Genomic DNA, 25,623 nt, shown 5'->3' on the forward strand with positions numbered 1-25,623 from the left:
AAAGAGGAGGAAGGAAATAATTTTTTTATGTTACTTTGTCATAAGGTCTTCATATGACCAAATTGAAAGGACCTATGATATTGTTAATGATCTACCAGATTTTGGTAATAGGAGGGTTCATCTGTAGAGAATAATAGTTGGCTACTTAAGTAAGTATAAGAGCCAAAAGTTTGATTTATTTCCTCATGCAATTGATAGAAAGAATAAATTGAAAAATAGAGATGCATGGGCTAAAGAGATAGATGATTTATTCTGTGTGAGGATGAATAAAATCATCAATGAGAAAGGGCATGTTTGGTGGGCCACTTCAAAAGAAGAGTTGGTGAAAGTCTAGTTATTTTTTGATTCTTTCAAATAAGAATTTGTTAGTATTGATGAGGACGTTGAGTATGTACTTAAGAAGAAAAATGATATTTTGCAATTCAACTGGCCAGAAGATGCACTGTTCAAAACATGGATGATAGATATTACTTCTGGTGAGTAGTTTGAAGAGGTTGAAATAGATTATGATGAAGTAGAAGATGATGAGGTGTAGATTATCGACACAACAACACCAGATCCAAGAGATGAGGAAGATAAAGGACATTAGTCAGTTCCAGCTACAGGTTCAGAGGCCCAAGACGTGGACATGGCAAAAGAACAATCAAGAGTAAAAGTAGTTTTTTCTGTTCAAGATGAAAATAGTGAAATCCATGAGTAGAAGTTGATTTGAAAATATTACAACAAGATTCATCATTGGCTAGCCTAGTAGCTACATACTCTAAAGATTCAGAATAGTGGTGGCAAGTCAAAAGAGCCAGTAGCTTGTAATGGTGTAACAATAATGGGGCCTACCAAAGAATATCTTGATATGTTAAGCATTCTATTACACTATGTTTTTTCTTTTGTAAACTATATTTGTCTTTTTTTTGGAAGGACACTTATGAATCACAATTGCACTTTTCCTTGTTGCAACTCATGCTTATATAAATGAGTTTTCAAGGCATTGTGATGGTTCGAGACTCATATATTTTTCAATTTTTCAAGAAAATACAATCGGTCAAGTTGTATGTAGTTGTTGTTATGAGTTTACTTCCAATTATGTACTTTTTGATAGCATAAGGAAATGACAAAATAAACAAGATATTCTGGGCTTCTCAATGAGTTTCTATTGGTTATTGTATTAGTCATATATATACAAGGATAATGCAAAAGGGTACTGATACTGGATCTGTGTAATCAATTTATGTCTCCTTTTCATGAGTTTGTTAATTTTGAGGTCATTTGAATAAGGTTCAATTGATTGAATGCAGTCTGGATGGGTTGTATACTGGTTTATTGTTGCTCTTGATTCAAGGGATTATGTAAATGCTTTAGTAAATCAATAGAATTCATGAGTTTATGAAAATGATATTTCATAAGAATGGAAATGGGTGATTACAGTTGATTGGTTCATTTACAAGTTATTTGAAACAAAATCTCCTTCCAATAGTTGACTCTTTGCCCCCGTGGATAAGGCACTGGTCACACAAATAAGAAATAATTGAGAATAGATTATGCCTCTACATGACAAATCAATTATAAATTCAAAATCATTTTCATTTCATTTTGTCAAGGTTATAATTCTGGTCAGTACTCATTTATATTTTATTTTTGAGTCTTAGGTTGCTATTATTTCCAAGAATAATTGTAAACTCAAGAAGAATTGTGACCGAATCTGCTTATGAGGGATGTGTATGAATCAAAGAATATCATAAATGGATAAATTGCATATCTGACAGGGATAGAAAATGAGAATTAGAATGAAACTAAATTAAGTTTCATACAATAATATCCTGGGGAATCATCCCCTGGGTATACCCACCTTGGTTTAGCAGCACCTAAAGAGTAGAAAACCATCCTTGGTTTTGTTGAAGTTGGGCCCAAGTGATTTGTGCATGTAATTGTCATTGGGAAATAACCAATCCTTAGATTATGTGAGTAACATTCACTCTAGTATTGAACATTTTGTTATTTAGTAGTTTCAAACACTAACAAAATGGTGACTCTATTGGGGATACACTTAGCATTGTCATAAACTAGTGTGTCATTTAAGATCTTTGTCTCCCTTGGGTTGAGTTTATGGTAGGTGTTTCATGTAGAATTTCCCATGGATTTGGGGTTTATATACATTTTTCCTAAAATTGTCAGTAAAGCAATTTTCATTTGTTTATTAATTATTCCCATTTTGATAGGGTGGGTGGCAACTCAAAAGGTTTAACCAGTGTCAATACTTGGAAGTTTCTTATCTCAAAATTATGACAAATAAGAAAAATACACAAGCAAATGTGAAGAAAAACCCAAAAATTAGATTACAAGCTGATCTCCCTCCCAGGGGAAGACAGAATTGGGCTATGAAAGGAGATCAGATGCAGAAAGGAAATTATTCCCAAGAGAAAATGACAAGGAAAGATAATACCTACCATTCTGCTAGTGAAAAGGAACCCTTCTCCAAAGGTCCTAGATCTCACCTAAGTTTATCTGATGATTATTTCTATAATACCCCTAAAATGATATATCAGTAAAAGGTTGTACAACCACATGCACTTATTTTGGGTGATAGGAATAGTAATAATATTTTCCAACATAGTATGAGCCCTTTTGTGTTAGATTATTCTCCTAAAAAGGTGAGACCTAAACACTTAGAACCTGAAAGTTTCAATGATGAGAAAACATCTAGTTTTGAGTTTACTATCCCTGACCCTAATGAGAACAAAATCTTGAGAGTACAACTTGTTGAGCTATTGGAAATGATTGAAAAGATCATGAATGAAGAGAAATGGAACTAGTAAAGAATGTTTCAGTCATTGTTTTGTCATTGATGTCAAACTTTCTACTTGCGGGAATGACAATTGCTTTAGTGATCCAAATACTATCAATTGGTTGATTGACAAGGAGGTGGCAATCAATAAGATGTAACTAAAAGTACCTAGAGAAAGGTTGAAGTTATGATGTTGTAATGAAGTATAAGGATCAGCTAAGCCATTGATGAAATAGTGTATTGATGACATACTCTAAGATACAAAGGATGGACACATTGAGATACATCAAAGATGCAAGGATTAACTAAGTTCATTGGAGAGAGCCGAGCTAGCTAGTTAGTGCCAAATAGATTCTTAGTTGAAGCCAAGCAAGTTCAACTTAGTGTGTGCCGAGTGATCTTCAGGTGCTGAGTAGTCTTCAGGTGCCGAGTGATCTTTAGGTGCCGACCAGCTTTCAAGTGCTGAGTGAAGATCCGGTGTCAAGTAACATAGAATTTCTTCAGGTGTCAAGTGCCAGTAAATAACAATAGAAGCCAAGTAACACAGAAGGAGCTGAGCATCAGTAAACCAATGATGCTGAGTTGCTGCATTATTTGTTAAAGTCAAAGATTTTCCAGATCAGCAGCGATAAGTTTGTTACATCAAATTTTTTGAATCAGTTGAATGATAAGGATGATGAGTAGATGTCACATAATTTTATGTAAACCATGCAAACCATTTTAAAGATGAATGCTAATAGATTTATCATGAAGTTTCTAGAACAAACAATTTGGAGGGAAAACAATACCATTTTCTCAAGAGAAAATTAAGATTTGAGCAGGAAATCAAGAACAAAACTTCTTTATAAGGAGCTACAGGTCAAAAATCAAGTGCACATGTGAGAGAGGGAGTTGGTCTTAGGTGTGGTCATGTGAAGAAACCAAGAGGAGTAGGAATAGAACATCAAGACTCTGAATTGATCAAATGATCATGGAGTGCATTGGCATAACGAGTGGAAGAACTCAAGGAGATAGATCTTGAAGGGTGAACAAGCTATCAGCACTGCGAGGGAGAAAAGCCAAGAAAAGAAAAGGACTGAAGAGCAATCTGAAATCTGCAAGGTTGAAGTTGCAATCTATATCAGGTCAAAACCTTCTAATACTTTCTTACCACTATATTAGATATTGAAATCCTACATTGCTAGGTTAGCTTAATAGCTAGGTGGATAAGCCTCAGGAAAAGGATAAAGAGATCCCTAGGAGAAGCATAAAGAGATCCTCAAGAGAAGGATAAAGAAATCCTTAGGAGAAGGATAAGACATCCTTAGGAGGAGGATAGGAGATCCTTAGAGAGGGATGAAAGATTCTTTTGAGAAGGTGACTATAAATCCCATGGACTTGGGTGAGCCTAATAGCTCTATGTAAATCCTTTAACAGGGTGACATTCTAAGTTGAATGTTCTTAAATCCTTTAACAGGGTCACATCTTACAATGTGTAAAGCCTTTAACAGGGCAGGCCTTTAATAGGGCAGACGATAAGAAGTGGTTGAAATTAATTGCATAGTTATTTTGTGGGTATCACTCCCACCCTAGTTTTACCTTCTTATTCCTAGAGGGTTTCTAGGTCATCAAAATCCTTAGTGTTATGGTGTGATGCATATTATCTTTTATGGTTGTTCAATGTTTAATTGCATGCATGATAATTTCAGTTATGTTCCATAAAGGATTTGTAGAAAAAGTTGTATTGGACATCATTGGACCTTGAATAACTGATTCACCCCCCCTCTCAGTTATTCTAAAGAATTATAACATGAGAAATAAGCTATTGATAGGAGATTTTGAAAGGAAAGGGAAGAAAAGATCATGAAATCCTATGAAGAAAAGCAATAATTACTTAGGCGAATTGTTGCTCTAAAGAAGAAAAATGAGATAGAAGCTAGTGCTTGGCAGCCTGAGATTGTGGGTTAAGTTGAATAGCTTAAGATGCAAGAGTAGAATTTGCTAGAAACTTAGAGAATGAATCTAGAGTGACCTCTAATATAGAAAATTAAAAACTATAGTTCTCTAGAAGTTGATAACAATAGAGTAAAAAATGTAGAACCTGCTATAGGTGCTAAGGACAAAGGAAAATAGAAGGAGATTGGTGTTAAGATTAATGAGCCAGTAAAGATAGTCCAGATCCATGATTCCATGTCACTTTTTGATATTGAATTGGAAAAGAGAAGAAAAGAAAGGGATGCTTGAGCTAGGAAATTGGAGATTGCAGAAAGTGAGGTTGTGATAGCTGAGATGAACAATAAGATCAAATTCCTAGAAATTGCTAAGAAGCAGTCTGTAGCTATGCCTAAGGATAATATAGATGGTGAATTTGATGATGTAGATCAAAATACCACTAAGGTACCTATTTCTTTCTTATCCTCTTCTTCATGGAAAGTAGATCTAAATAAGCCTATTGGTGATGCTAGTACTAGTAACACCATGGATAATGTTAAGAGAAATGTTACCCATTATTCTAAGATTGATTCACAAAGAAGACCTGTCTAGTTAGAGGGTTATAGGCAGATATGTTTTGATGGAATCCCTAGTTTTCCTAACCCCATCCCACAAGAAATGAGAAAAAGGTTACCTAAGTTTGCAAGAAACAATGCTATCACTTGTGAGGATCATTTATGAACTTTTCTAGATATGATTAGTGAGTATGAGGTTGAACCTAGTACTTTAAGAGATGCTTTTAGAATTTCTATAAATGTAGAAAATAATTTGATGATCTCAAGGAGATTAGAAAGTAAAAGAGATGACTCTAGGTTGTTTGGTAATAAGGGAAATAGAAAGGAGGATCATAAAAATATGGGTGGAAAAAAGAAAGAGCCTAGTGAGATAAGCCAAGTTCTAAATGCTATAAAAAACTTAAATTTGCCTCAGATAAAGAATAATAGGAATCCCATTGACAATAGGGTCCCTTGTCAGTCAAATTTCAATAGGCAGAATAGGTTTTAAAATTTCCCTTACAACACTACTTGGAAAGATGGTCAACCTAATGTTCCTCCCCCTAAGAATAACAACTCTATAAATTTGGTAGATGATCTTGAGTTTATTGCTGAGCCAACATGGTGCTTTGCATGTCAATTACCCCATTCTCCTAAATCTTGCGCAGTAGCATTGTCATTCCTAGGAAATCAAATTGTAGTAGAAAAATGTCATCAGCAGGAAGAAAACAATGATGATGTAGGATGTAATATGTTTGAATCACATTATTCTGATTGTGAAGATTATGATAGAGATGTATATGACCAAAGAAAACTTCAAAATGCCATACAACAACAAGTATTTTCTAATGAGAGTGATGTTGAAGACAATGTGTGTAACATGGTAAGTGCAAAGGAAGAAGTAACCCTAAGAAAACTTTCTAGGGAAGAGATTGATCAAATTACTGCTAGTATGATAGCTCAGGTCTAGACTAGAAACATGGCTTAGAGAGATGAAAGTGTTAAGGTAGCTAGTATCTTCATAAAAGGAACTAATCCTAAAAAGGGGGAAATTGTGAAACCTAAAGAAGCTCCTACTGTGAAGGTTAAATTTACAAATAAAAGGAGGGAACCAAAGAAGGGGAGCAATTCTAAAGATATGGAGTTCTCACATAATGTCCCCAAGAAAATAGATGAGAAGGTATAAAAAATCATCACTAAACATGATAAGAGTCATCAAAATTCTTTGAACATTTTGAATAAACATGATGAAAAAAGGAATATGACTAGTTATAATCTCTCTGATTCTTCTATAGATATGCTTGTTGTTTTATCTCAGATTACTATTAAGGTTCCTTTATCTGAACTGTTAAGGATCCTTGAACACCAAAATAAAGCCATAGCATGGTTGGGAGATACTAATATAAGGGTAAGTCAAGATTGTAATGAAAATCATGATCCCAAGGAAGGAAACAAAGAAAAGGTAAAAGACAAAGAAGATGAAATAGTTGTGTCTCAAATTCCTTAGATGTTTTTGGATAGCTCTATCAATGAATGTTTAGGAAGTGTAGAGCCCTTTTTCTTGAGTATCTTAGTGAATGGTAAAACACTAAAAAATTACATGATTGATTTTGGTGCTTCCAATGCTATTATGCCTTTTGAAATAATGAAGGAATTAGGCTTGAAAGTTGACTACTTAGGGAAGATGTTGTGCCATGGATAAAAGAGAAGTGACAGTTATAGGTACTATTAATGCCTTACCCTATAGACTGATAGCCTGTCCAGACAAAGACCTTACTATGAGTGTGTTGGTTGTTGATATCTAGAAAGTGGCATGCTACCATGGGAGGAGGTTTGCAATGTGATCTATCATTTGCTACTTTTAACATTGATGGGAATTTGGTAAAAATAAATAGAGAACCAAAAAACATATATATGATACAAGAAGAGATTGAGGATGATATGACAAACTTTGTGGATACAGATGTCAATGCATTTAGAGTTGAGGTTCTGACTTTGAAGAAAGGCAAGCACAAATCTCAAATAGAAGTAGAAGCTAACACAAAAATAGATAAAGGTGATTTATGGACCATGTCCTTTGATGGTTCTTGTTGCAAAGATGGAGCAAGTGCAGGTATTTTATTGATTTCTCCTGCTAGGGTAACATATAGATTTTCTTTTAAATTAAGTTTCCTTTGTACTAACAACATAACAGAATATGAGGCTTTGTTGTTAGGACTTAGACTAGCTCATAAGCATGGGATAAAGTGTTTACATGTTGTAGGAGATTCTGAATTGGTTGTATCCCAAGTAAGAAATTCTTATGTGTCAAAGAATAAAAGGTTAAAAAAATATAGAAATAATGTATGGGACATGATTGAATGTTTTGATGCATTTAGGATAGTTTGGAAGGATAGAACTAACAATAAGATGGCAGATTTGTTAGCAAATATAGCAATAAAACCTAATGACATTACATTTGCTGGTATATCTAAAGTCGAGGTTCAAACTAGGCCCTTTGTTTCTGATAATGTCCAGAATTGGCAAGTATTTGAAGATGACAAGGACATTCTAAGATTTTTGAATTGTGAAAATATGTTGTCTGGATAGGAGATTGATTGTGCAGCTTATGTAGAAAATATAAATGGAAAAGATACTATTTTTGGGTAGGAAGTTATGCAATTCAAGACAAACAAAAACCTAAAGGGTCTAGTTTTTTTAGAAATTTTTTTGGACAACCAACATAGGTCACAAATGAATACTAGTGAATATAATGCCAAAGATCTAGAGGAGGTAAATTTGGGAACTGAGGAAACACATAAAAAGGTATATATTGGTAAGAAACTACCTCCTAAAATTAGGAAAGATTTGATAGACCTGCTAAGGAAATATTGACATGTGTTTGCATGGTCATATGATGACCTAAAAGCTTATAGGGAAGTTCTTTTTCAGCATGAGATTCCTTTGAAACTAGATGCGAAATCTTTTAGTAGAAAAAAGGTCAATAAATCCAACTCTGGCTCCTAAAATGCAAGAGGAATTAATTAAGTTGAGAGATGCAAGGATCATAAAGCCTATTAGACATTCCTCTTGGGCGTCTAATTTAGTCCCTGTTAGGAAGAAAAATGGAGAAATAAGGTTATGTGTTAATTTCAAGAATCTTAACATATCTTCATTAAAGGATAATTATAGATTACCAAATATGGAAGCCATGTTGCAAAGGGTCACTAGTTCTAAAGTTATGTCTATGATGGATGAATTTTCAAGATATAATCAAGTAGTTGTTAAAGAATTAGAATAGTTCAAGACTTCTTTTACTACTCCATGGGGTACTTATGTCTATGTCTGGATGCCTTTTGGGCTTATTAATGTTGGAGCTGCTTTTCAAAGGGCTATGGATGTGGCTTTTGCTGATATTATTGATAAATTTCTTGTGTGTATCAGGATGACCTCACTGCTTATTGCAAGGATGAGAATGATCATTGCATGCATCTAGAAAAGGTATTTATCAGAGCCCTTAAGTATGGTATCTCTTTAAGCCTAAGGAAATGAAATTTTGGTGTTACTGAAGGAAAATTGTTAGGGCATCTGGTTGGCAAGCATGGAGTGAGGATTAACCTTGAAAGGGTAGAGGTAATAGATAAAATTTAGAAACCCAAAAGTGTAAAAGGCATTCAATCATTTTTTGGACAAATCAACTTTCTAAGAAGAGTTGTGACTAATTTTGTAGAAATTAGTAGGCCTATATCAAGGATGCTAAAGAAAGGGTCCGAGATAAAATGGAATGATGAGCCTAGCACTGCATTCCACAAGATAAATCAAGCTATTAAAGATGCCCCTATTCTTAGAGCACCAAATTATGACAAGCCAATGCATATATTTTCTTTTGCTTCATTTCACACTGTTGCTGTAGTATCATTATAGAAAGATGAGGAAGGATATGAGCAGCCCATTGCATTTTTTAGCAAATCCTTACAGGCAATTGAACTCAAATATGATATAACTGAGAAATAGGCATATGCACTGGTGAAAGGGGTGAAGGCTTTTGACTGTTATTTAATGGGATCTATTGTTATTTCTTTTGTTCCTATTGTTGTTGTAAAGGATATTTTTTCACAGCAAGAGGTATCTGGTAGGAGACGTAGGTGGATTAATAGAATACAAGAATTTAACAATGATATTTAGATCACCAAACTAGTTAGAGGTCAAGGGCTGGCCAAATTAATGGCAGAAGCTAATTTAGAGGCAAACCAAATCAATCAACTTGATGATAGTTGTAGGAAAAATCTTTGTGATATGGATACCTCTGACTGGTACAAAGATGTGATCTATTATTTGCAAAACATGAAATCTCCATCAAAGTTAATAGAAAACTAGACAAGACCCCTTAAGCTGTAGGCTATAAGGTATGTTATAGTGCAAGGCTAGTTGTGGTGAAGAGATATGGAAGTGGTTCTCTTGAAATGTGTAGATGAAATTGAGTCTAAAAGGATTTTGAAAGATGTACATGCAAGTTATGTGGTGGTCATTATATGGCTAAAACCACTACTCATAAAATTCTTAGGGCTGGCTTTTTGTGGCCAACACTTTTTAGATATGCTCATGAGTCTATCAAGACATGTGATGCTTTTCAAAGGTTTAGTGGAAAGCTAAATTTTTTTGGGAATTTACCATTAAGATCTATTGAAGTGCAGGCACCATTTCAACAATGGAGAATTGATTCCATTGGTGAGATTTCAAATAAGTCTAATGGTGGACATTCTTGGATCCTGGTGGCTATTGATTACTTGACTAAGTGGGTTGAAGAAATTCCTACTAGGAATGCAACAAGTAAAGTAGTGATTAATTTCATTCTAAATAATATTGTGACCAGGATTGGATGCCCATAGAAGATTGTAATTGATAATGCTATGTGTTTCAAATCTGAGGAATATAAATTTTTTTGTAAGAAGTATGGCATTACAAAATACACATCATCACCTTATCATCCCTAAGGGAATGGTCATGCAAAATCAAGCAATAAAAACATATTGAAAATCATCAAGAGGATTTTAGGAGAGAACAAGAAGGCTTGGGACTCAAAGTTTCCATTAGCCCTATGGGTTGATAGAGTTACTATGAAAAAGGCCATTGGATGTGCTCCATTTGATTTAGTTTATGGCATACAAGCTAGACTTCCATAGAATAACCTAAAGGAGATGTACAAATTTGTTCAACTTTATGAAGATGATATCATTGATGAGATGCAATTTAGGATGGATAATATCTTGCAATTAGAAGAAACAAGGAGAGAGTCTTCTGTTCAGAATGTCAAGTTACAATCACAGATGGAGCACTTATATGACAAAAGGGTGATTGAGAAAGAAATTGAAGTAGGTGATATGGTATTGATGTGGAATGCTAGAATGAAAGATAAAGGAAAGCACGATAAATTTGGCCCAATCTAGCTTGGCCCATACAAAATTTGTGATACAAATGGAAAAGGTTCATATTTTCTAAAGGATTTGATTGGAGATATTCTTGAATTGCCAGTTCATGGACAATTCTTGAAAAGGTACTTTTCCTAAAGTATCTGTATTCCATGAACAATAGTTTTAGGTTTCCTTGTGTTCTTGTACATTGTGTATATTTTGTAGATCCCTATAAATATCTCTATGCAGTCTATTTCCCTATTTTTTTTGTTTTGTTTCTGTGCTCTCTAAAGAGATTGTCATAGTTGTATCAAGTATGTGGTTTACTCTACCATAGATTATGAATTCTTGCATAGACTTAGGTAGTCTATCATCCCTAGACAGAGCCACTATTGGACTAATTTTTTGCATGATAAATTTGCCTAATCCAAGGTATAAAAAATCAAGTTTGAGTCCTTTGACGAGGCTAGGGTTTTTAGTTTAATAATTTTCATTACCCTTTGAAAAACTTGTGTTAAACCCTAGGTCTTGTTCTTTTTGAATTTATCCCAGTTTGAAGTGTTTTAAAAGGTTTAAATATTCTTTACCCACTTTATTTTAAAGTCTGCTAAGTACCTTTTTGAAGAATATTTCCCATCATTGGATCTTGGTTAGATCCATGGTTGTCGCATTTTTGTTAGAACAAAATGCAAGGTTGTTTACCATTGCGACAGAGTGACTGTCGAGAATTTGAAATGCGGTGTTGTAAAATGAAAATTGGCTCCAAAAAGGCACATTGTTTTGGAAAGATTTGGTCACATGATTTTTCTTGTAGTCATCACTATCAAAAAGGACACACATGGAACAAGTTGTAACAAATGTCATTGAAACTCAAGCTTTCCAGCAAATTGCTATATCACTACCAAAAAATTTATGCACCATGCTGGTAGCGATGTAGTGACTAATTGGAAAGTGAAGGAATGTGGTGGCCTTTGATATTGATAGATGATAGCATAATTCCCACATGGAAATCCTAACCGTGTATATTGATTAATTTGAAAAAAGTAATCATTAATGTATCGTGATTGATAGTTAGCTTTTCCTGTCATTGAGTTTTAGTAGTTCATCGAAGGTCGCTATGTCACAACTAGGAATGTTTTGCCTTTCGCTAGTAACGACAGAGTGACTCGTTGGGAAAATAATATGGTGGTATCATTTCCAAAGGTGGGACCCATTGAATGCCCCATCAAAAATGAGCTATGAAAATCTTGTGACATGGTAGCATCCTACTAAGAACATGGGAACTTGAAACTTTAAATCCATCTAAGGTCGCTAAGTCACGACTAACAAAGCTTCGTGCTTCACTAGTAGCAATTTAGTGACCCACCTGAAAATAAGAAACATGGAAAAGTCTAGAAGACATGATGCCACCATAAGGATTAAAATAGTATATATATGCCAGCATGTCAAGATAGCTTAGCATCATCAAGAATGCGAACCCACTTCCAAAGTAAAAAACCAGGTGAAGAATTGTGATCGTTCTATCAAGATGAGATCAACGATAGTCTCTACCTCGCTATGGTGAGTTGCTTGAGGGTTATGTATAGGAACATAGTGAGTAAGGAAATAAAGAGGGGGCCCACCATATTCATATTACATGATGTATCAAATGTCTTTCACTCAATCAAAAGGGAATCAATGATTATTGCTTTGTCGCTATTGAAAGTTGCTCACTCTTTATGCATAGCGACATAGCAAACAAGGAAAATATAGGAGGGACCCATCATTATAGTAATAAAAATGTAGTAAAATGACTACCATCTGATTAAGATCAGATCAAGGGTTATCACTTCCTTGCTATGGCAATATGCTCACTCTTTATGTATAGCAAGGTAGTGACTCAATTACACGTGTCCTCAGAAGTCGGTGGGTCCAGTTTGAAGTGCCAACAATGAGGGAAAGGTACACATGGAAAAATAGCATATGATTGACTACCAACATATCAATTAAACCATGAGTCACTCCTGCTAGCATCCCTAGATTGTAAGATTTTTCAAAGATCAACAATGCAAATTTAAAAAAGAAGGTGATGTCACTCTATTTTTCCCTTATAGTTCATTTATGAGGATTGAAAGCTTTGCATGTGAGAAAAAAATAGAGTATATTATAGAAGATCTCACCATTCCCATCTAACACGAACAAAGATTTCAAGTTTTTTGAGTACAAGAGCTTACTGAGAATATTGTGTTGAGCCTAACAAGAACGTGAAGCAATTTCCCATTGTTTGTGAGCTATTGCAGAATTTTGGAGAAGAACAAGCAGACAAACAATTAAGGACTTATAGACTATAACCTCTATAGCATTTTAGTTTCTGAGAATTAAAGTCAAGATGCCTCTAGAGAAAGTGTTTTCTGGGCAAGTGAATTATATGGATAGGAACATTCATAATGACTTGCTAGAGTTACTCCCTTAATCCACCACTAAGACTATGCAGGTTAAGAAATTAACTTCCTTAAACCCTAGGCTAAAAATTGCAGATGGCCTATATGATAAGGGGAACTAGGTTAGGGATGCAACAACTTCATAGACTAGTCTTGTTTAGTTTAAGAAATATTTTTCAGAGAGGAATTTGTTTACCCCGCATGCTAATGTTTGGAATTTTGATTTGGGAAAACTAGTAGTCCCAAGTGTCTTCATGGATTATGATTTTCTTGAAGCCATTGTAAAGAATTATGACCAAGGTATTAGAGTGGTAAGAAGAATTGATGGTGTGCCTCTGGTTTCAATCAGTCCTAAGGAGATTAGAGAGGTATTTTTCCTATAGCCATTGAAAAATTATCATATGCCAATTAATTTGCAAGAATTAGAAAATGAATACAAGGCAAAGAAGGATGTGACTAGGGGAGGTGCAATGAGGGCACATATAGGAACAATTAGAACTTTTGTAGTAATCACTGCAGCCTCTAGGGAACCCTTTAAAGAGGATCTTTTCACTTCTCGAGCTGTAGAAATATACAAGACTCTATGTTGAGTTTTTGGTGAGGATGAATAGAATTTCATGCCCATTAATCTTATGTATATGATGGTTTAGATTGCTTCCTTTGGTGTAGATGTTATTTTTTATTTTTCTTCTTATTTGGTTGAAGAAATTCATATTGGCCTAGTTGGAATTGCAAAAGGGAAAGTGGAGAAAACTTTTGGCCATTATTCTCTGTTGATGCATATGTTTTTGTTTAAAGGAGTGACATATTTTGGGAAAGAAATGGAGTTGAACAGAGAGGAGGATGGAGAAGCACTGCCTGTCTAGTTGTAAAGTGCAGATAGGACATGGGATGCAGAGAAGGCTAGCTTTGTTAGGTTTGATAGGTATTTTGCTTCCAAGTTGAGATGCCTCATATTGAGTGACAATCCTAGAATCCCCAAGGCACTAATGAGTCTCATTAGGCCTATGGACAATCCCAGTGGTTTGAAAGTTTCACACAATTGGGCACATATCATCCCATACTCTATTTCTACTATTTTTAGAATTTATGGTTTTAAAGGAAGCCCTCATGTGTTACCCTACCAAGTACCCCTAAAGGTAGGAATGGCTGAAGTTTTGTGGCAGTTAGGAGGATTAGAAGAAATGTATCTATTGAAAAGGAAATTGGGGTCAATTTTCCCCACTTGTACTATGGCTCATCAGTTTCTAATTACTAAGGGGTGTTGGCTCTTTTTACATAAAATTTTGGATTAGTACAAAATGACTGTTTCCCATCCCCATTTTTGTGACACCAAGGGGTTTTATAATCTGACCTTGAGACTTAGAATTAAATTGGGAAAGGTAAAACATGACTCATATTATCCAAAGGACATCATAAGGAATGAGTTCTCATTGCAAGAATAGGAAACCAAGAAGGAAAAATGGAGAGTTTATTCTAGGGTTTTGGAATTCATTCATTGTTTTGATAAGAATTATAGTCCTCTAGATAATGCTACTATAGAGGCTAATAAAATAAATAAGCTCATGAATACTTTCCCTGAGATAATGGAAGCCATGAATGAAAAGAAACAATTCTTTATTGATTCATACCCAGATAAGGCTAGAGATGTCATGAGAAGGTTAGCTTTCACTCCTAATGTAGGAGGTGGTCATCTGATTGTTCAAAAGAGGCCACCCTATACCATAATTCAGAACAGAAGGGCCACTGTGGATAAGGGAAAGAAAATAATGGGATCCACCAGTGTAGTCCTAAAGGAGAGACCTGATGAACCTTCTCCCAAGAGGTAGAAGATAATAAAGGAACAGAGTCCTCAAGTTGAGGGGTATTCACCTACTCAATCCCCTTTGCAGATTGGAGAAGAACAAGTCACTAGAGAGCAGATTGAGCAGATGGGGTCACAAGGAGGTGTGTTCATTACCTAGGTAGAATTGGATGAGGGAAACCCTCAAGAGCCTCCTGTATCAAGTTTGGATTTGATAGTTGTAGATTATAGAGGCAAGGAATTGGACCTTGTATTACAACAGGCTAGTCATCAATTTTTGTCTGATGATAGTTTTGTTAAATCTAGGGCTTTTCACCAATTTGCATGGTAGGCCAATATGGGTAGATTTGAAGAAAGGTGCAATAATTTTAGAACAGGGCATCTAGAAATGGATGAAACTGCTCTGCAAAATCAAGTAAAAGAGGAGATGATGAAGGAGTTTCAGAGTATAAGCCCTGAGGAGGGAAGGCAAATGGTCAAAGCATCAAACATTTTGTTGCTACCCAATTGGGACATTATTAATGCTCTAGTGTTTAATTCTGTTTCAAATAAACTTGATCTACAAGACCTGAATAAGAAGGAATTCTCTGGCACTACATTCAATGAAGACCAAGCTGCATTAGTAATTTGGTCATTAAGGAGAGGATCAAGAGCTACCTCACCATAGCTAGATGAATCTGGATTGATGGGAAACATTTTTGTAAGAAGAGTAGCTGATACTTATCATGTGCAGGTTACACACATGGGTGTAGATACATCTCAATTTGTTTTGGCCACTACTAAAAAGGAAGAAAGGGCCATGTTTGAATTGCAAAGTAAATATGAAACAATTTTGGAACCATTTAATAAAGAGGTCCAGAAGAGGATTGAGTTAGAAAATAAGGTAATGGGAAGGTCTAGAAGACAAAGAATAACATATCCTCACCCTCCAGTGGAGCCTTTTAAATCTACTTCACTTATAGAACTACTAGATACACCACAAAGGCCACAGTATTACAAAGCTGAGGATTTTGAAGAAGAAAAAAGCAAGATATGGGCATTACATGTAGAGTTAAATATACAATATGAAGAGAAATTAAGGAAGGCTCTCATGTACTTGGCAGACAAAATTGAGTAGCCATTATTTTATGACCAATTAGCAAGGGTAATAAACATTTGGGATGAATTGAAAGCAAATGATGAGGTTTTAAAGCCTATTGTGAATAAATGGGGAAACAAAAAGTGGAGGAAAGAAATGACATTTTTATGTTACTGTGTCATAAGGTCTTCATATAACCAAATTGAAAGGACCTATGATATTGTTAATGATCTGCCAGATTTTGATAATCAGAGGGTTCATCTGTAGAGAATAATAGTTGGCTACTTAAGTAAGTATAAGAGCCAAAAGTTTGATTTATTTCCTCATGCCATAGAGAGAAAGAATAAACTAAAAAATAGAGATGCATGGGCTAAAGAGCTAGATGATTTATTCTATCTAAGGATGAATAAAATCATCAATGAGAAAGGGTATGTTTGGTGGGCCACATCAATAGAAGAGTTGGTGAAAGTTTAGTTATTCTTTGATTCTTTGAAACAATGACTTGTTAGTTTTGATGAGGAGGCTAAGTATGTACTTAAGAAGCAAAATGATATTTTGCAATTCAACTGGCCAAATGATGCACTATTCGACACATGGATGGTAGATATTTCTTCTTGTTAGCAATTTGAAGAGGTTGAAATAGATGATGATGAAGTACAAGATGATGAGGTGTAGATTATTGACACAAAAACACCAAATCTAAAAGATGAGGAAGATAAAGGTCATCAGTCAGTTCCAACTATAGGTTCAGAGGCCCAATATGTGGACATGGCAAAAGAACAATCAAGAGTAAAAGTAGTTTTGTCTATTCAAGATGAAAATAGTGAAAACCACATGTAGAAGTGGATTTGCAAATATTACAACAAGATTCATCATTGGCTAGCCTAGTAGCTCCATACTCCAAATATTTAGAATAGTGGTGGCAAATCAAGAGTTAGTACCTTGTAACGATGTAATAGTAATGAGGCCTACCAAAGAATAACTTGATATGTTAAGCATTCTGTTACACTATTTTTTGTCTTCTATAGACTATATTTGTCTTTTTTTTGGAAGGACACCTGTCAATCACAATTTCCCTTTGCTTGTTGCAACTCATGCTTATATAAATGAGTTTTCAAGGCATTGTGATGGTTTGAGACTTGTATATTTTTCAAATTATCAAGAAAATATAGTCGGTCTAGTTGTATGTAGTTGATTTTTTGAGTTTACTTCCAATTATGTACTTTCTGATAGCATAAAGAAATGACAAAATCAACAAGATTTTCTAGGTTTCTCAATGAGTTTCTATTGGTTATTGTATTAGTCATATAAAAGGATAATGCAAAAGGGTATTTACACTAGATTTGTGTCATCAATTTCTATCTCCTTTTCACGATTTTGTTAATTTTAAGGTTATTTGAATAAGGTTCAATTGATTGAATGTAGTCTAGATGGGTTGTATATTGGTTTATTGTTGCTCTTAATTCAACCAATTATGTAAATGCTTTAGTAAATGATTAGAATTCATTAGTTTATGAAAAGGATATTTCATAAGAATGGAAATGGGTGATTACATTTGATTGGTTCATTTAAAATTTATTTGAAGCAAGATCTCCTACCAATAGTTGACTCTTTGCCCCCATGGATAAGGCACTGGTCGCACAAATAATAAATAATTGAGAATAGATTTTGCCTCTACATGAAAAATAAATTATAAATTCAAATCATTTTCATTTCATTTTGTCAAGGTTATAATGTTGGTCAACACTCATTTATATTTAATTTTTGAGTCTTAGGTAGCTGCTATTTCCAAGATCAATTGTAAACTGAAGGAGAACTGTGACCGAATTTGCTTATGAGGGATTTGTATGAATCAGAGAATATCAATAAATGGCATATGTGACAAGGATAGAAAATGAGAATTAGAATGAAACTAAATTAAGTTTCATACAACAATATCTTGGTGAAGTATACCCACCTTGGTTTAGCAGAACCTAAAGAGTAGAAAACCATCCTTGGTTTTGTTGAAGTTGGGCCCAAGTGATTTGCACATGTAATTGTCATTGGTAAATAGCTAATCCATAGATTAGGTGAGTAACATTCACTCTGGTATTGAACATTTTTTTGTTCAATAGTTTCAAACACCAATAGGTTAGAGAGTAACAGTTACATGACCTAATTTGGGTGCAACTGAATTGTTGATTACAAATCTCAATTCTAGCTTTTATACTTGATCCTTCTTGATCAGATATATCTTTTCAGCTTCTCAAGAATATTCTACTTATCCTTCTAATTCACTTCCTCTTTGCATCATTAGATGTTCAAAAATCTTCTATGCATTCACATACTTCTCACCTTCAACTTGACCTTTTATTTATATCTTTCATATTGTCAAGTCCACTCAAATACAACTTAGAAAAACTAATATTCATCTTCTCAGTCGGCCACAACCAATACATAAATCAATTACACTCAACATGCCAAAACAAGAAAATCCTTCTTGTGTTGACCCTACTTGGTAGACACTAACTCAAAAATGATTTTCTTGTGTTAACCCAGTGAGCTCAGTTAACATTACATATTTGCACAGTTCCTTTGGTAACCAAGTGAGCTCGATTAGTGCTGGTTCCATCCAACATTTCCTTTATTAATTGAGCGAGCTCGGTTAACACTAATCTTACATAGAATTTCCTTTGGCACCTGAGTAAACTCATTAGACACTGCCTTCTGAACTAGGCAAACTCTGGATCACTTAATAGCCATAGAAAATTGTCTTCAATATCCGAGTGAGCTCGACATACATTGACTGATAATGATATGACATTTTGTATAACATCAAAGACAATACACAATTAATCAATTGTTCCAATAGACTTTCTTTTCCTCAACTTTCTTTTTTAGCTTGGTCACCTCACATAGCAATACTAATTGGACTTCTTGTTCTATCTTAAGAATTATGACCTCTTCTGTTAGGGAACCATTTTTTTCCATTAAATCTACACCTCCTACATCAAACTCACTTGAGTTTCCATCTACAAACAATTCAATAGTGTCTTCCTCTTGGTAATGTGTGTCATTTTCCTCAATAGCTATCTCTTTTCTTCTCTTTAATGAGCACTTCAACTCATCTCTTGCTCCATTGAGTTGGTGTAGAGAAAGCTGGATTTTAATCTTCTAGTTGTCAATGACTTTTCTTACCTTGTAGACTTCCATCTTCAAGATCTTTCCTCAAATTTGCAAAGCTTTCCTTTGTAGAGAACAAGGCTCTAATACCAATTGTTGGAACTAACAATAGAGAAAATAAACTCTAAGAGGGTGGGGGCTGAATTAGTGCTTAAAAACTCTAACCATTAAAACATTCATCACACATCCATCTCATAATTTGCATATACACTGAAATACCAAACTAAACATATTCATCCATAGCTTGAAACAAATAACACATATGACACAAGATATTTGGTTACCCAGAAACCCTCCAATGAGAAGGTAAAAGTGGGTGGGGATGACACCCACAAATCATCACTATTGTAGTTGTAAAGTGTAGCCAGTTAAGGTTACAATAAGTTTAATCTTAAACTATGAGCTACCCTATGAAAGGTCTACCTTGTTAAAGGCTTACAAAGACTGTTAAACCTTACCCTGTTAAAGGATTTCAACACCCTGCTAAAAGTGTGACTGGTTAAAGGACTTTAAGTTACAATAAAGTAAGCACATTGTTAAAGGATTTACAAAATCTTACTAAGACTACTCAGTTAAGATATTTTCACTGATTCACCTATTAGAATGTTTTAGCCTTGATTCTTCGGTTAGCACCTCTCTGCTAGATACTAGACCTCCTCTTTCTTGATGTATACTTGATCCTCCTGATTAGATGTATCACTTTTTTCCTTTCTCTACCTTCCTTTGTTCTCTCTAACTAATTTTGCAATTCAATCCTTTCACATCTCCTTAGTCACCATGAATGCTTTGTCTGTGCATGCAAACCTCTTCCTTCACATGTGAATTCTTTTAGGGTTTTCTCTCTTTAAGAAGACTTAGGTGACCTAAGGTTAGGTAGGAATCAACGACTGTGATTCACCCATTTTTCCACTTAATTCATCCCTTTATTTGATTGGTTACATGTACTATATAGGGATCCTCAATAATTTCATTCTTATCTTCTAGAATCGTAAAACAATTCTTAAGTCAACCCAAAAATAGTTTATATAGGAGTTTGTACCATTACAAACAACTATGTCAAAAATTGTTTGCTCGACACTTAAAGCCTTTGATGCTCAACATCCACTATATGTTCAACATTGTAACTCATCCTCTGAATAACTCAACATTCACTATTTCACTTGACATCTAAATTATTTGCCATGTATTAGCTTGCTCATCACTGGAGTGACTCGACACTAACTGTCTACTCAACACATACTAGTGCTTGGCACATATTGTATATTTTGATCAACATGCATTATCTGACATCTTATGCTTGACATACACTACTTGCACGACATGCACTAGTACTGTTAAGTAATGACTTGAGTGTATTGTCACTCATATGTCAAAACCAAAATGAGATCACCCTATTCTTATTGTTGGATCATGCATCAAATTATGTGATCAAATTTAGAAGTGTTTGTGAAGTATGTTGATGTTTTTTTAGAAAACTTCGTTAGTTAGTGTGTTGCATTGGATTGTTTTTTTGGGTCATAGCTATGTCCTAAGAGATATATCTTATATAAAAATAGTTATCATAACATATTATTATAATAATGATCTTAATCTTAGATGGATCAACTTATGTTGATGTATTGCATAAAAGGATGATATTATTTTATAATTGAAAGAGTGAGAGGAGTGAGAGGTTTTGACAAGTGCATGAGAGGTGAAGGTGTGTGAACATGTTATATATGTCATTGAGAGAAGAGGTATTACTAGAATCTATTGAGATAGAGATTTGATGTATTTAATTGGAGTTGTATCGACATATCATAGAAGTTATCAGTCAGTCCATAATAGAGTAAATTATTGTCAATTCTAGGGTTGTTGCCAACTTGAAACACAAAGTTGTCAAACATATGATCCATCTAGATTCTTTCGAGCTAAGTTATATAAGTGGTCCAACTTTTCCAATTAAAAATATCTATTAAATATATGTTTTATACTAATTTGTGTCCAATTACTAAAGAATAAAAATTATTTCAGAAAATTGATGTTCGATTAACTCTTTCTCTTTTTAAATTTTTTTAATAATATAAATAACACCATTTTATAGACCTCAAAGTCAAGAATATGTTCATCTATGATGCAGGAGCATCCTAGGTGAAAGAGAAATATTGCATCACCCAAAAATATTTCATTTAAGTTGTTTGAATAAGGGTTGTCTTAATGGAGAGTTGTTTTTGGTGGAGGTAATGTTTACTGAGCAGGGTTGACCAATGAAGGATTTCATTGTTTTGGAAAATAAAGTTTAATTATTTCATGTAATGATTGTAGCCAACTGATGTAATGATTATTGATAATTGTAAGTTGTAAATGAGCCGACTTGACAATTTGTAAGGTATAAATAAAAGGTCAAGTTGAGAATTCAATAGGGCAATGAGCGAGCATGCAAGTGTATTGATTGTGTGGAGAAGAAAGAGTGAGAAAAAATTGAAGGAGGATCAAATATCCTTGAGAAGTAGCAAAGATTTATTCGATCAGAGAGGATCTAGTGAAGCAGAATAGAGATCTGTATCAACAATTCAATTCATCTCAATCAGGTCTATTCATTGTTACTTTCTCACCATTGTAGTAGTGATTTCTAAATCTCTTAACAAAGTTGGTTTAACAGCCATTTGTAAATCCTCTAACAAGGTGACAATTCTTTTGAATTATTTTAAAGACCTCCAGCAAGGCCACTCCTAATAGGGCAATTGAATCCTTTAACAAGGTCACACCTAACAGTGTGTTTTGTAACTTTTAACCAGGTTGGCTCCTAACAGGGCTCACTTTAGAAGAGTGAAAATCAGTAGCTAGTTACTTGGTGGTTTTTCCCATATTGGGTTTCCATGTTAAATCTAGTGTCTCATGTGTTCATGTTATTTATTTTATGGTTTCATGTTAATCACTCTGAATGCTTAACGATCAATAATAAGTTATAATACATTGCATCTACCGAGTTATAGCATTTTTCTATATGTTTACCAAGTCACAGCAGTGACTAGTTTTATCAAACATCTAAGGGATCTATGGATTTGTTTTTGTGGTAATTGATTCACCCCCCCCCCCCCCCCCCCCCCTCAATTACTCCATCTACATTTCCAACAATTGGTATCAGAGCTTTTGGTGCTTGCAAAAAGGATTTCAACGATCTAAGCTAAAGATCAGGATGTCTTACAAGAGGGAAATTCCAAGGCTTAATAGGGATAACTTTTCAGCATGGCAAGGATTGATAAGACTCCATCTGGATTCCATTAGAGATACACGATTGAAATATCTTGATGAAGAATACACAACTCCTTTTGGTGCATTATCTATTAATGACATTGCTAAGAAGAAGACTCATAACACCATGATGATAGACATTGCATCTGCCCTAAGATATGAAGAATTTGATGATATCAAGGACTTAAAAAATACCTTTGAAATGTGGAACAAGCTAAAATACATCTATGGAGGTGATGACAATGTGAGAAGAGCTAAAGTAGAAAGTCTAAGAGGACAATTTGATCAGATGAAAATGAGAGAGGATGAAAACATTGCCAACTATGTTGAAAGAGTCAAAGCAAGTGTCAATGCAATCAAAGCTTTTGGAAGAGATATCAAAGAGGAAATAGTTGTAAGTAAATTTCTTAGAACATTTCTTCTCATTTATGCAATTAGAGTATCTACAATTCAAGAAAGAAGATGTGAAGCAAATCATAAGCTAAATTTAGAGGCCATAATAGGAAGATTGACTGCATTTGAGCTAGATAACTATGAAAATTATGTTCCAACTTCCAAGAACATTGAATCAACATTTGAAGCTAAGCTTTCACTCAAAGAAAAGGGAAAGAAGATAAAGGACAGTCAGTCAGAAGGTGAAGAAGAATTAGAGGAGAGTTTTGACAGTGATCTTGAAGTAGTTGAAGCTCTACTTGCAAGGAAATATTCTAGAGGCAAAAAAAAATACAAAGGTAAGGTTCCTTTGATATGTTTTTCATGTGAAGAAATTGGTCATATTGTAGCCAAGTTCCCAAACAAGCAAAACAAAGATGATAAGAAAGGTCACAAGTGCAATGGCAAGAAATACTTTGAATCATTCAAGGACAAAGGTAAGAATACATGTTTCATGGCTAAGGATTCTAAGGATTCTAATAATAGTGAAGATGAAATTGTTTACATTGCTGTGAAAGATGAATCTAATAATGATGAGGAAGATAAGATGGCACTTATCTCTCATGTGAGCTAAAATGATACATGGATCATAGACAGTGGTTTTTTCACATCATATGACTAGTGATAAAACTAAGTTTGAACATTTTGAAGACTATGATGGTGGTAGTGTACGGTTTGGTAATAATGAACCTTGTTACATAAAAGGAAGAGGAAGAATATCACTAACCAAAGAGCTTGTATGTGATAATGCCTATTGGGTTGAAGGACTAAAACATAATCTATTGAAAGTGGCATAGCTAATCAATATTGGATTTAAGGTGAAATTCATGCATGGAAAGGCAAGACTACTGGATGACAAAGGAAAGCTGATTGGATTAGGTATATAAACAAAAGGTAATTAATTTTATCTTGAACTTGGTGAATACTCATGTTTTATTGCTCAAGTTGAAGAAAGTTGGTTATGACATAAAAAGTTATGTCATGTGAATTTTGATAACCTGGTCAAAATAAGAAAATTTAGGAAAGTAAGAGGCATTCCTAGTATAAAGAAACCTAATGTTGGTATGTGCAAGAATTGTCAGATTGGTAAGATGGGAAAGACTAGCTTTAAAAGTAAAAACTATCAGTTTGAAGAAATTTTGGAAATTGTGTATATTGATTTATGTGGAGCTATTGAAATTGAGAGCTATATTGGAGAAAAATTCTTCATTCTCTTTGTTGATGACTACTCTAGAATGATGACTGTCATGTATCTGAGAGAGAAGTCAAAAGCATTTGAGAAGTTCAAATGGTATTTGGTCAGAGTAGAAAAAGAAATAGGGAAAAGACTAAAATGTTTGAGATCAGGCAGAGGTGGTGAATTCATCTCCCATGAATTCAATAACTTTTTCATTGAAAGAGGAATCAAAAGATAGGTATCAGCTCCTAGAACTCCCAAGCAGAATGGAATAGCTGAAAGGAGGAACAGATCTATCATGGATTGTGCAAGGACTCTAATGATTGAAAATAACATTGCTATCAAATACTAGAAGGAAGCTATCAACACTATAGTTCATACCTTGAACCGAGTACAGTTGAAGAGTGACTCATTCAAAACCCCCTATGAGTTATGGTATGGCTATAAACCCAATGTAAGTTACCTAAAAGTATTTGGAAGTAAATCTTACATTTTGAAAGAATATAGAAAAGGAAAATTTGATGTGAACAATGATGAAGGCATATTTTTGGGATATTCTTGCAAGAGTAAGGCATATAGATGTTTGAATTTGTCTACTCACAAAATCATAGAAAGTGCAGATGTGGAAGTTGATGAGTTTGTAGAAAGGACTAAAGAAGAAAGCAAAAAGGAACCAGAAGATTATAGGAGATTCGTTTTCATTGAACCTGATATAGTACTAGATACACCTCTCAATCAAGAGACTTCTACTCCCGAGTCTTCAGTCACCGAGTCGCAAGAAGTTCAAACAAAGTTGCAGGAACGTGAGTCACATTCAGATGCTACTGAGCTAATGCCTATCGAGTCAAAGCAACTAGAACCTGAAGTTGAAGTGCAAGAGAATGATAATGCAATTCATTCAAAAGGTAAGGAACCTATATTAGCCAAGTATGTCAGAAGACATCATGCACCAGATCAAATTATTGGAGACAAATCTGAAGGTACTATGAAAAGAAGTAAGCTAAAAGGTACTTAAATTTACTTGCTAATTTTGAACCTAGAAATGTCAAAGATTCATTGGAAAATGAAAGTTGGATTGAGGATATGAATGAAGAGATAGAGCAAATAGAGAAGAACAAAACATTGACTCTTGTACTTAGGCCCAAAGATAAAAATGTGATTGGAACTAAGTGGGTATTCAAGAACAAGTTGAATGAAGATGGTAAGATATCAAGAAATAAAGCTAGACTGGTATGTAAAGGCTACTCTCAAGAAGAAGGAATTAATTATGGAGAGACTTTTGCTCTTGTTGCAAGACTGGAAGGTGTCAGGACCCTACTTGCATATGCTGCACACAAAGGATTTAAGGTATATCAGATGGATGTCAAATCTACATTTCTCAATGGTATTTTGGATGAAGAAGTCTACATTGAGCAACCTGAAGGTTTTGTTGATCCAAACAAAAAGGACATGGTCTAAAAATTACACAAAGATTTGTATGGTCTGAAACAAGCCCCTAGAGCATCATATGAAAGATTGCATAACTATCTTATTCAGATTGGTTTTTAGAGAACTAATGATAACAATAGCTTATATATCAAGGAAGGACCAGATAAGAAGACTATTTTGGAAGAAATATTTGTGGATGATACTTTGCTTACAGGGAATGATGATCTATGCAAAGATTTTTTAGAGAAAATGAA

This window comes from Cupressus sempervirens, chromosome 9, assembly GCF_028749045.1.
Source record: "Cupressus sempervirens isolate cs-2001-9-10 chromosome 9, ASM2874904v1, whole genome shotgun sequence".
Classification (NCBI taxonomy): domain Eukaryota; kingdom Viridiplantae; phylum Streptophyta; class Pinopsida; order Cupressales; family Cupressaceae; genus Cupressus; species Cupressus sempervirens.